General features: G+C 39.2%; 1 long non-coding RNA gene across 1 annotated transcript in view; it reads right to left on the reverse strand.

Moving 5' to 3' along the window:
• Positions 1 to 5,538: 5,538 nt before the first annotated feature.
• Positions 5,539 to 13,911, reverse strand: part of LOC102245012 — a 103,633-nt gene continuing 95,260 nt past the window's right edge. The window contains exon 3 of the long non-coding RNA XR_314707.2: positions 5,539 to 5,776. This is a non-coding gene — a long non-coding RNA (uncharacterized LOC102245012). The remainder of the gene's footprint in view (positions 5,777 to 13,911) is intronic.

Below are 13,911 nucleotides of genomic sequence, written 5' to 3' on the forward strand. Positions count from 1 at the left end.
GAATATTTAACAGGGAACCCAATCTTAATAGGACAAAGGGCAGATTAGCAAAGGTTTCCTGAAGAAGTGACATTTAAACAGTGACGTAAATATTGAGTAGGAATTTTTCAGGCTAGAAGGAAGTATGGCATCCAAAGACATAGATCATAGAGTGGGAGGGTACAAAGGTGTGAGATTCAGTTTCTACAATTGCCATTGGAACATGGTAAGGATTTGCATAGACCAAGTATATTAAATTCACACATCTCTGTAGATGCAGACATATTTTTCCTCATTAATGGCTTTACATAAATGTTCAGGAGTATAATCTGTAGAGAAAGTATCAAAACATGGGTGAGAAGGAAATCAACCAACTTTATGCAGAATAATAATTGCTTTTAGAGAAGGGAGAGCTTCCAGGGCTTCTGCATCCCTTGTTAATGACCATTCCCTTGTTAATGGCTGTTCCCTTGTTAATGGCGATTCCTTTCCTGAAAGGAAGTATAAAGCTAGCCACAATTATGACTTTGCTAATTTCTTAATTTAAGTATTAGCTTTCTCTGGAATGGAGCCCTCAATTATAAAACATCAGGAGAAAATCACGGAAGAGAAGCTTAGAGATGCCATCCTGAAGGAAGCAGTGGTGTAGACAGCACTACTAAAGTGTGGGGAGGGAGGTGCAAAAGTGCGAGTAGTACTAGAACTGCACTGTGCAGACTAGGTGCTACTAGCTACACGTGCCTGTTGAATATGTGAAACAAGGCCTAGCCGAATTGAAATGCTCTGCAAGTGTACAATGCACACCGGATTTTGAAAATACTATTACAAAAAGAATGTAAACTATCTCAATTATATTTTTATATTGATTTGATGTTGAAATGATAAGATTGTGCATATGTTGGGTTACATAAAATATTATTAAAATTAATCTCATCTGTTTCTTTTTATGGTATTTATGTGTTTACTAGAAAGTCTAAAATGACCCGTGTGGCTCACGTTATATGTCATGCTGGACAGTGCTGGTTTAGAAATGTTATAGCAATTTGGCATTGCCACAATAACCAAGTGCATTTTTTATTGTATTTTGCAAATGGATTATCAACCCACAACATATTGGAAATGAAAAATACAGTCAACTACTGTTCTATCACAGATAGTTTGCAAAGCACTGCTTTAAGCCATTCATATCTTTTCGAGTATTTTAGCCATTGTGTTTATTATAAGAAAATATGTACATGGTCAGTTTCTCAGAGCTCTGTGAAATATTCGAAGGAAGTGACCGTTAAATTGATTTGTCCTTCTGAGTACGAAAAAAGTGGTTGATAAAGATATTCTTGCCATGGCTGGTGTGGCTCAGTTGGTTGAACCTCATCCCATTTACCAAGAGGTCACTGGTTAGATTCCAGGTCAGGGCACATGCCCAGGTTGCCGGTTCAATCACTGGTAGAGGGCATGCAGGAGGCAGCAGATCATGTTTCTCTTTCATCAGCCGTTTTTTCTCTCTCTCCCTCTCCCTTCCTCGCGCTCTGAAAAAATCAATAAAAACCTTAAAAAAAGATGTTATTATATAACCGTCAGATTTTGCTTATATTTATTTAAAGTTATATAACTTGTATATTAGAGTTGGAGAGAATATAATGTATACTATGGTAAAGAATTTATTTTTAAAAGTTTAATTAAAGGATCAGTTTGTCATCAACTAGTGGCTATATTAAGAATTAAAAAGCAGGGGATAGAGAAGCTCAGATCTCAAATTATTTACATTGCAGTATTGATAATATACTTAAGTAATTGTCTTCCTTAGGTTTTGTTCTATAAAATTGACTTATTTTTTGTCAGAGTGGGCTGGACTTAATGTTGGACTTAGCATTTGGCAAAAGTGAGCTTGTGATTTACAGGTCAATTTTTCTCATCAAAACCTGGGCAGAACCATTTATTTTAAAACCAATATTTATTTTACAATGGGAAGACAGAGCAGATTAAAGGAGCATAAAACCATGATAAATTACCCAATCTTTATCCCATAGAAAATCTTTTAAATGGCTCTTAAAGTAATGGCAGTAAAACCGTCTCACAGGGTTTGTATTTGGATGCTTTTCCAGCATATGGTATAGTTATGGAGATTAAAGTCTAATTAACAAGGAATTTATAAAAATTTAGATGTTGTCTGCAGGATTCTTTTTCAATAAAAAGTTCAATGTGTTTTTTCCTTAGCTAAGTTTGAGTCTTACTCATGAGTAAAGGGAATCCTATTTCATATTCATAGCTCTTTCAAATCACAGACCCAAGAAATGAAATCTTTTAGTCTTTTTATATAATAATCAAATTTTATATTAAAAATTTAAGAACATATATATTTATATTTATTACAGATTATTATGCAAGAAATGAGATTTTATAACATCTCATTTTGTTTTATTTGGTTCCCATTGATATCTTAGGTTATAATAATTTCTGTAGTTAAAAATAATGGAGCTACATGTCTCTAATAGTGTTCTTTATTATTATTCTAATGGTAAGTTAAGTTATATGACATACAACCTTTAGGCTGATTAAAATATGCTTAAGAGTAGAAAATATATGAAACGATCTGCTTGTAGTCATGGTGCATTTTATAAGATGGAGCCTGTGTCCTATTGTGGAATAGATGTCCTATTGTGAATGTCTGTCTCTAGCTAATTGTAGACTCTAGGTCCATGGTTGGCAAACATTTTCTGGAGAGGGTGAGAGACTAAATATTGTAGGCTTTCTGTCTCTGTTTCAACTCTGCTGTTATTGGGCAAAAGCAGCCTTAGGCAATATATAAATGAATGCATGTATCTATATCTTTTGACCTAACAATTCTATATCTAGGGGTGTTTCCTAAGGAAATAATCAGAGGTTTTGGTAAAGAAGTGTGTACAAGAGAATTTGTTATAGTATTACTTCATAATGTGGAAAGCTGCTTATGAATCTTGGTTAATTAAAAGAAAAGCAACAGAAAGGAATTTTTGATATAATGTGTGTATGTGTAATAAGTTGAGATATGGAATTACTGATAATTGACTATGTTGGTTTTTTTTATCTGCACAATGGAAATTTTATATGGTCAACCTAAGATGAATACATAGAGACTGAAAGATTATCCACCTATAATTTTCTGAGTGAAAGAAATAGAATAACTTTTAAAAAAATTCTTTTCATGTGCTTATTTGTTACAATGTATTTTAATTAGCAATGAGAAAAATGATGCAGGTTTTTAGGACAAATTGTGGTTACTCAGTGATGGAAGGAGTTCTGTTTGGAGGAGGTGGGCCTCCTATGAGAACACCAAGGCCCAGGGTACCAAATCTGGTGAAGGAACTTCCTAGGGGATCGCTGCCCTTTAGCTGGGCCTCCTGATAGGGAGCCTGTTTGCCCTTCCCTAGACAGCGTCTACATTTCCGCACAGTAGGACACTGGATTCTTTCCCTACTTGAGACTTTGCCCCTTTCCAGCTCTCAAATTCTGCAATTCTTTGATTTTTTTTCTCTCTTCAGCCCTTGTTTGCTGTTTTCCTCATTGCTTCTTATCACCTGGCAGAAACACAGTGGGGAGGGCCTGCTACACAAGAGACTTTTGATGCTGGTATTTAACTTTCTCCTGCAGTTTTCCTTGGATGACATTGATTTCCAGTGCAAAGGGCACTCAGCTTTGGAGCTGACCTGTGGAGAGACAGAGCCCTCTGGCCTGCTGGGAGTCTGAAATCCCATCCCAGCAGCGACAGGGCCTGGCATTTGTGTGAGCCTGCAGGACAGGCCCCAGTGCCCAGAGCTCCTCGGGGGACCATAGGTGTGGAGAGAAAGCAGCGAACCCTTTCTCTACCTGAGGGAGGCAAACATTGCGCGAGCTCCCATGGTTTTCTCCTCAGAATCTAAGACCTCATGTGGTTGTATTTTGATATAAATGTTCACCTACAATTAGGGCTAATTTCTGCTCCCTTTGGAGCACAAGTCAGAATGATGGTGCCTCCCTTAGAGAAAATGAAGAGGCCTCAGTAACTGACACTGCTTCGTTAAAGACAAGATATTTTCTCAGTAGCCGAAAGTTGCTGGTGACATTCAGCCCCAAATCAAAGGTCATTTCTCCCAAGAACTCTTATGTCAGCTCCCTTTTTTTGTGTGAATTAAACTGGGTCTGTGGAATTTCCATTTCTTACAAAATATTACCCATTTCCCCTTTTCAGCAGGTAAGAGAAAATCCTAACTCAGGACATTCTTCTGTCCTTTGGGAGGCTGATTGGGGAGAAGAACTCTTTGTAGTTAAAGGAACCCCCAACGCTACTGGTAAAACTGCTTATGGAGCTTGAGATTACACATCTTGGGGAAGATTCAGTTCTGAAAATTTAAATGACTTCAATTTACAGTGTTGATTGCATCACTCTGCTTAGCAATACAGTTAAGTCATTTTTAAAAAGGCAAGTGAATACATTTTGGCCTCATCTATGAAATGTATCAAGAACCATAATGGTGTGAAATGACGTTAAGAAAAATAACATTTCATTTTTATTTGCATTGGAAAAATGAAAATTACTCTCTTTTCCTTTGAGTTCAGGCTACAAAAACTTATCAAGTTTATGTTAAACATTTAGATGTTTATGTGAGGGAAACATTTATAAATCTGAATGCTACCAAAGTGACAATTAATTTTAGAAAATTGTCAGTCAGCAGACATGCTGGGCCTAGAATAAGATGATTCATTTACTGTATAGGCAATAATGTATGTTATAAAAAATCAGAACATAGTCACACAGAAAGGGGGAAAATGAATGTAGATCAATAATTTAATTTAGCTCTTATCTGGCTAAGTTCTCTATAGCATGGTTCATAATTTTTCAATGAATAGACCGTTAACATTTTACATGTAGTGCCTCAGTTGTGTATTGATCTTCTCTAATGCATTCTTCATTTCACAGAAGGAATAGCCTATCTCAAATCCTTAAGAAAAATACATTGTGTCGGCCTGCAAATGTTAACCAAATATGACAACCTATTAGTGTTATTTATTCTGTTTTCAGAACTATATTTTTACCTGGATAAATAATTTAAAATTTTTAGAAGCGAAATGGGTAGTAAATGAATGATGACTTGGAGGGCAAGTTCATGGATTTCTCACTTAGTTAATAGATTCTTAGTCTTCTGCATTACTTAATTGCTTATTAAAAGTGGAACTCTTGATGTACTATGTATAGTGTATATTTATTCTGTAGAAAATTATTAATTTTTAATGGAACTAAGTGGCTGCTTGGACAAGGAACTCTAGCTATTAATCATGAGGCATGTGATTGACTTTCATAATCATGAATTATTCAAGAAAGTTCAATTATAAGGTTTGAAACAGTAGAAGAGAGTTTATATTAGTAACCTACACTTATATATAATTGTTTGCATTAGCACATTTTAGTATAGAATTTATTTGTTCATTTAAAAATACTTAATATGTGCTATGTGCCATGAAGTGATGATCCAGTGATGAACAAGACTATCATCCTCTGTCCTCATGAGATTGCAGAGCAGTGAGTAACACAGAAGTGCATCAGTGCTGGGAGGGCAGGTGCAGAGTGCTGGTGCATCAGTGCTGGGCAGGCAGGTGCAGAGTGCTGGTGCATCAGTGCTGGGCGGGCAGGTGCAGAGTGCTGGTGCATCAGTGCTGGATGGGCAGGTGCAGAGTGCTGGGCGGGCAGGTGCAGGGTGCTGGTGCCTCAGTGCTGGGCAGGCAGGTGCAGAGTGCTGGTGCATCAGTGCTGGGCGGGCAGGTGCAGAGTGCTGGTGCATCAGTGCTGGGAAGACAAGAACATCAGTGCTAGTGAGCAGTTTAGGAGATTCAGTTTTGCTTGACTGCCCTATACATAGAAAATTATTCTTTTCTGCATAAATTTCCTAAGTCTCTTGGAAATTCTCCCTGGCAAGTTCTAATTGCCATCTGAGAAAATATTTTGTTTAGCATGACAGAGTCACAGGTTCTTAGAGCTGAGGAAGACTTGAGAGGTCACCCAGGGGCTGCACTCATGTGTGCCCAGATGTCAGCCTGGGCACATCTAAGGCTTTAGGGAAGTGTGCTTGTTCATGGGGTCATTTCTGGGGTGTGTGGTTTGTTTGAAAGTTCTTCCACATAGTGAACTGAAGCTTATTCCTGCATATTCTCTTTCTTGGTTCCTGTTTTGTCCTGTATGAAGTCATAAAATCCCATTTACCCATTATTTGAAGCACTTATCTCAATGTTCCAGTTAGTTGTGTGATCTTTTATTTTGACTCCGTTGTTCCTGTGAGATGTATGTGTCCCGCCCTCAGATTGGTGTCTGCTTTGGCTCACTGTTCATTTCCTCAGATCGACCACAGCACTAGTGAACCAACGAATGAATGTTCTGTCTTGTTCCAAAAGACTTTAGGGAACAGTACATGGATGAAAACCTTACATGGTATTCCATTAACTATTTGACAAAGCTGTCATGGTTCTCTCCCTACTCCATTTTTTCTCATCCTCAGGTTAAGATTCTCACTTCTTTTAACTTTTTTTGTTGTTTCTTTTTATAAATGACAAGGTGTCTAGCCCCTCACATCAGTCATCTCCCGCCCAATGCACCTCTCTTTGTTTATATAAAACAGTGCTGATCTTACCAGGTGGTTTTGGGAAACTTCACAGAAGAGGTGCACACTGGCCCGGCACCAGGTCTGAGAGAATGAGAAGGTGCTCTCTGTGTCAGGGAGGGAAGGGTGCTGTCACAGGTGCACCCAGAACATGGTCTCAGAACATTCACCTGCCTCTCAGACTCTTTACCAGGCGTCTAACCTCCTAGATCCTCTTTGGGGAATGTTTCCTCTTTTTCTTTCCATCTTCCTCATGAACTTCACAGTTCTTTCATCTTTTTCACTTCCTCACTATTGTCTCAAAGCTGAGGCAGAACAGCCTGAACCCATATTTTGCATGGCCTTAGCAAGGCAGGATACTTCATTGAGATTTGGCATTTTATCCTTTAAAATGGAGAAAGCATGTTCATCTTATAAAATCATTGTGGCAATTATCAGATAAATTACCTGTGAAGTGCCTGACTCGTGGTAGGTACCTAACACCCTGTAACTATTATACTTGTGCCCCTCTAGTGAAGAGCTGGAGCTCACTTCTGGTGGTTAGCCATCTGTCCCGAGGCCCAGCATGTGCAGTGGCTCACACATATTTCCATGGAAACCCCATCAGTAGATAATAGAGGGAGAGCTTTTTCAATTTCTTCCAAGTTCTCAGTCCATTCTCTTTTTTTCTAAGCCTCTCTGTGCATGAGATCAAGTGATGTTTTTGGGAGGGGTGGGGGGATAGGAATCTGAACTGACACATTCTTCTCCTGTAGTTTCTCTTTCCAGTTCCATGTCTCCTGGTTTTACAAGGCCCTGGATTTCTCAGATCTTGCCTCTCAGCTTCATCTGGATAACAAATGTACTCATTTCATTCTGGTCAAGATTTCTCTCAATGAGAATTTCTCAATTGCCGATTGCTGCAGCTGCGATCAGTGTTTACAATCTGATGACAAGTTGGAGATTAAGGCTTGTCGTCATTATTTAATTAACCTCAAATTAAGTGGCTTCTGGGCCCACGCCGTGCCCTCCACAAGCCCAGGAGAGCTGCTAAAACAGTGCCTGGAGTCCTCATAGGTTCCGGTTGCAACACTGCAAAGCAGGGGCTCACTTAGCAAGGGCTCTGAAGAGCAGCAAGTTTGATCCTTCCTCACATGCCTGAGGGCTGAAGCTAGGCAGCTATTCAAAATATACGTAAAGGGAGGAGAAGAAAAGGAGTCATTCTTCTAGTTTGAGGAAGCATGTAGCCTGTGAACTGCAGAGACCATGAGCCAAGAGGTATTCCAGAGACAAAAAATGCCCCTGGTCTTAATATTTAGAAACAGCTTTATTTTTATTTTACAGAAGTAGTATATGTCAATAGCAAAATTGTAAATGATAATTGTAAAAGAAGAGAGAAAAAAAAGAAAGTAAAAATTATACAAATTCCTACTCTCCACATCTGCTTTTAAGGCTCACCAGAGCTGTCCAATCTAGTAGCCATCAGCCAGGTGTGGCTCATGAACCTTTAAAATAAGGCAACGCTCAATCGACATGTGCTATGAGTGCAAACTACACACATGATTTCAACTGCTTCATATAGAAACAAAGACTTTAAACTATTATTATTTTGTGTATGTTTGATTAATTAAAATATATCACTAAATGAATTTCACCAATTTGTTTTTAATTTATTTATTATTTTTTAAATATATATTTTTTATTCCAGAGAGGAAGGGAGAGGAGAGAGAGATAGAAACATCAATGATGAGAGAGAATCATTGATTGGCTGCCTCCTGCATGCCCCCTACTGGGGATCAAGCCCGCAGCCCAGGCATGTCCCCTTGACTGGAATTGAACCTGGGACCTTTCAGTCCTCAGGCCAATGCTTTATCCACTGAGCCAAACCGGCTAGGACTGTTTTTAGTCTTTTAAAAGCCAGAACATTTATTGTGCGAATAATCACTGAAATCCTTAGGGTGGATTGGCTGCTGCAACAACTGCCCTCTTGGATTTATGTGTCCTTCCTTCACGGAACTCATGCCCGAATCTGCGCTGCATGGTTTCTGGGGCCTCCTTTAACCCGTCCCAGTGGTAGTTCGTCTTTTTAGCCTTGGCACTCCAGTTATACTTTGGCTTCCTCCAGGCAGGGTAGCCAGGTTTGCACAGGTAGACGTCTGAAGGTGGCAGCCTTAGAGCCACAGCAGTGGCACAACCTGTGCATTTTATTGTGATGCTTTCCAAACGATGATGTTCCCTTCATTATCTTGCTTCAGCGACTGAGACCAAAGAACTGTTTTTCCTTTTTATAATGTGACTACTACACACATTAAAATTGCATAGGTGTCTTGTATTATATTTTTATTGGACAGTGCTATTTTAGACCTTTTCCTTTGCATACCTTAAATTTTTTAGAAAGAAAAAGTGGGTTATCCTCCATACAACTCTGTATCCCTGTTTTTTTTGTTGTTGTTGTTTTTTCCAGGTAATAATATATTGTGAATATGTGCATGTCATGAAAAGTATGATATGACATTATCTGTAATCATTTGTAATATTTCATTATATGGTGTTCCATATAATTGAATATTATTGAACACTTAGCTTATTACCATTTTTTAAAATTACAAATTATTCATGAACCTACTTCTAACTATATCTTTAGGCTCATCGTTAATTATGTTCCTAGGATTTGTTTCTGGAAGGCAATTAGTTGAGTCACAAGCTTGCTTGTGGTGTTTAAGCAAATTGTCATACAGAAAAATAGCACTGATTCATACTTACTTTAGTTGTTTATGGGAATGCTCATTTTACTTTATCTTTAGCAATATCAGCTATCATTGTTGTTCTTAATTCTCGCTTTAATGAGCAGCATTGTTATGGGTCTATACTGGCCCTAAAGATGCTTCAGGAGACTTTCTTCTCTCCATCAATTTTTAAGCATAATTTTATCAAGAAACTGTTGAGAATCTGTAATGTGTCTAGCACTGCCCAAAGATTTGTAGAAGACATGGTTTTTTACCAGTACTTCTGAAAATCCCTTATCCCATATAATAAAAACCTAATATGCTAAGTGAGCAGTCGGCCGTTCAACCAATCAAAGCGTAATATGCTAATGATATGCTAAGGCCTCTCAACCACTCACTATGATGTGTACTGACCACCAGGGAGTAGACAGTCGAGCAGTCGACCAGTTGCTATGATGTGCACTATCCACCAGGGGATAGATGCTCCATCCGGTAGGTTAGCTTGCTGCTGGGGTCTGGCAGATCAGGACTGAGCGAGATGAGCCAGACACACCTGGAGCCCTCCTACGGTCCCTCCCCTGCCCCGATCATGCACCAGTGGGGTCCCTCAGCCTGGCCTATGCCCTCTCAAAATCTGGGACCCATCGGGGGATGTTGGAGAGCCAATTTCAGCCTGATCCTGCAGGCCAGGCCGATGGACCTCACTGGTGCACAAATTCGTACACTGGGCCTCTAGCATTTAATATTTAAGTTGGAAAAGAAGAGAAAATACATAGGGCATTGGCCATGTAAGTCATACTTACTATAATATTCCCAGCACCTGAAATGACTGCCTGGTATGTGGTAGACTCTCAGTGAATATTGTTGAATGAATTCATAAATAAGTGTATGATAATAAGTGATGAAAAACACAAAATAAAGGAGCAATGATTTTAAGATAGGAGCAATTGGGGAAATTTTTGTTGTTCTATTTTGTTTTGATTTTTTTTTTTTGTAGTTTAATGAAGGTAGCAGAGTGGAAGGGTCAATAGACCTAAACATATTAAGAAATATTGTCATTATTAGAGTAAAAATGTGGATGTGGAGAGTGAGAGGGCCTAGTGGGGGGATGTTAGCCTGGTCTGGCCTGGCTCTGTTTGTGTGTGTATGCATGTGGAGCTGGTGGTGGTGGGGTGTGTGTGTGTGAAGGGTGTCTTGTGAAATCTCAGGTGGTGAGATTGGCTCCATGGGAGAGGTTGAGTGGCTGTTTTCAGATGGGTGATAGAGGTGGAGGCTAGAGAGAGATGTACCAACTGCTAGAGGCCACCTGCTTTCTGTGGCAGAAAATAGATGACATCTCTAACTGAGGGACTGGAGGAGAGTTTAACGAAGGGAGTATTGACAGAGGTGTGTGTAGAGTCAAGGGAACCAAAAAAGGTGGTGAAGCATCTGTGGAAAGTCTGAAGGGGCAAAAGGAGAGAGGCGAGTTATCCAGTGAGAGCCTTAGCTAGGGAAGATGGGCTTCCTATAGGAAGTGGAGCCGTAGGTAGTGGTCATGGGCACTTTCTAAAACTCACAGCTGTGTGGTAGGAGGTGTCGGGGAGAGAGAGGAGGTGAGGATTAAAATCTCCCCATGCTCAGGTGCTGGGGGAACTCTTTCTCCCACTTCAGTCCTCTGATGCTGCCTACCCTTGTCTTAGCCCAACAGAAGCCACTGGGCAGGGGAGCTGAGTCTGCAGAGGACAGGCCACCAGCCGGACAGAGAAAGGAGCCACAGGGGCAAAGGAAGGGAAATCAGGGGTCCAGCTCTGAGGCCTCCTCTCTGGGGTGAGGCCCTTACCCTTTCTGAGCTCTGGTTTCCTCATCTATAAAATGTGCAAATAACCAACACTTATCACAATGGTGTTTTCTTTACTTGTATTGATCAGTGGCTTAGCGATATGAGCTTTTCATCGTCTTGTGCATTTATCCTTTCTTATAAGTTAGTCAGAAGAGAAAACAGAGGAGAAACTTACCCTGATAGACCTGGACCTTAGGCTTAGACTTGAAAGTGCTACACACCCCAGCAAGGTGGCCATTTGCATTCTGAATTGTGCATATCCAACCCTTATATCCTGGTAAAAATACATCGAATTTTTCGCGTAGTTGGATAATTAGGCCACATGCTGTTGGCTCTGCTCAACAAAGGTCATTTAAGTGTCCTTTTATTATTTTTGGCATCCATTGGGAAGTTTAAACAGCCGCTGCCGCTGTGGTTTCTGTATGCTCTTTAAAAAGTGCTGAAACTGAACAGTTTAATAAAATTGCTGGACTGTTAGCTTTAGCAAGTTCTCCCAGAGATAAACCTGAAAAAACAAACCCCAAACCCCAAAATAAATACTTCTGTGAGTCAGGGACTTTCACAGGCGTTCCCTGGGGAGGGTGGTTTGACTCCTATAGAGTTGGTTTACAGGCCAGGGTGGAAGTGGACAGTTTCTGAGGCAATTTGACCCCTTCATTGTCTTCTTTGCTTAGTGGAGATCTGTACTAAAAATGAGTGGCAGCATTTGAAGCTAAGGGATGCTGAAATATCATCTCCTTAATTCTCATGTAGAAAAACAAATAGTGCCACAGTGTAAGATAAATGAACGTAATTACAATATATGAATGTTCTTAAATTATCAGACCCCTTTAGAGAGTATAATGATTAAATGAATAAGGTTTCAGTTAAGAGGAACAGCTTATATTTATTCAAACTTTACAAGGTCCTAGCCACTATTTAAAAGGCTTTATGTATAATATTTTATTTAATCCTTACAGTAGCCCTGTGATTGGATAGTGTTTTCTTTGTTTTGCTGATAAGGAAACTGAGACTGCAAGAAATGAAGCCAAGTGATGACAGTCACTTAGTAAGCTGCAGAGACAGGGTCGAAACATAATATTCAACTCGAGTCTGAACTCTCAGCTGCTATTCTATGCCATTTCTTTCTTAAATGTTTAGGACGTAACTTGAGAGTGTGAGAAAGTTTTGTTAAAGATGGCAACTGAGGTAAGACTGTCCGGTACAGTTTTAATTCCCATAGATTACTTTCAGATTGTAGACTTGTTCCTTGGTTGATTGCTAGAAAACACATTTTTTTTGGATCTCAAATCTACTAGTTGAGCTAAAGGAATTTTATGGCCAATGAAGCAAGGCATCTATCAAATATTTGGTTCACATGAATGATTTTTGATTTTTAATGGCCACATGTTATTAAAATGTGACTTCTGTATTATGTGTTGACAGGTGTACTAATTGTGCTTGTATTGACTATGAAAGGATGCAAAATGGATTCACGGTTTTAGTGTATGTGCTGCCAAAGCCAGCCCAAGGATTCCACAATTTTAATTAACTGTTCCCCCTATGACATTTCATTGCTAGTTTTAGAAGGGATAGAGGCAGACATTACATGTCAGAATTTCTCTATAAAGAAGCTAGGATGGAGAAATGTTAGCGTTTTCTTGGTAATTGAAGAGGAAAGGCATACAAAGGAGGGAATGTCTGTTAGCTTAACATTAATAACATGACCCATAAATAAAGCTTCTGTCATTTTAGGTAAATTAAAAAAATTTGATCACGTAAAAGGCCAATTGAAATAGAAAGTAAATCACTTACTTCAACTGCAATTTTTATATTTTGCAAGAACAGTATCTCTCTCTGGACAGTTAGCACCTCCCAGATATCATATATCTTTGCCTGAAAGAATTTCTGAGTGAGAAAAGGCAAAAATGTGAAGGTCAAAGATAATGGGTCCCCATCTCACACTGGGCTGATTTGCCAAGCACCCAGGATACATTTTTATTTCTTTTTTTATGGTAAAAGCCAAAGAGAACACTGCAGAGTTGAAGCACAGTCTCTGTATCTGGTGCCCACATGGGAAGATGAGGGTAAGGAGGCCAATTTACCCAGCGGATGTGCCCAAGCACGTAATGACCTCCCTTTCCATCTGCGGAACCTTCCCCATCCCCATGGAAAATCTCTGGGCAGTCCTTCTGAGTCGTCTCAGAGCTCTCACCACGGCCATGGCTGTGAGCTCGTTTATTTATTTCCATTCTGAGAGCTTTACCTTTCCAGACTCCCCCTTTTTTTAATATACAAAATGTGTCATTTTACTACCTCTACTTTTAACATACTTTGTGCACTTCTAAACATCTAGAAAGACTAGATGTTTCAAATAAGGACTTAAGTTTGTCCACTATATACACAGTAGTGTTGAATAAACTACACACATGTAACAATGGTTATATCTGAAAGTGTCTTCCTTATAGGAACATTCTAGTCTGGTCATTTCCTCCTGACCACCATCAACTCAATGGGTTGAGTAGGCACATGTGTCACTTACAGGTAGATTTCACAATTTGATTTTCAAAGTCCTTTTCAGAAGACAGCCTTTCTATGAATTTTAACACAAAGTGTACAAAATGTGTTAGTTTACTAACTCTACTTTTGTCATACATTGGCAACCTCTTTAATATCTAGAGACTAGATATTATAAAATTAGGACCTATTTGTCCAGTATATTCACAATATATACAGCAAAGTTAAATGAAATGCATGTAACATATAGAGCGGCAAAGGATAAGCTAAAGTTTTCTATTACACACTAGCAAAACATCTTTTTGCA

Source organism: Myotis brandtii, unplaced genomic scaffold (genome assembly GCF_000412655.1).
Source record: "Myotis brandtii unplaced genomic scaffold, ASM41265v1 scaffold954, whole genome shotgun sequence".
Taxonomy (NCBI): domain Eukaryota; kingdom Metazoa; phylum Chordata; class Mammalia; order Chiroptera; family Vespertilionidae; genus Myotis; species Myotis brandtii.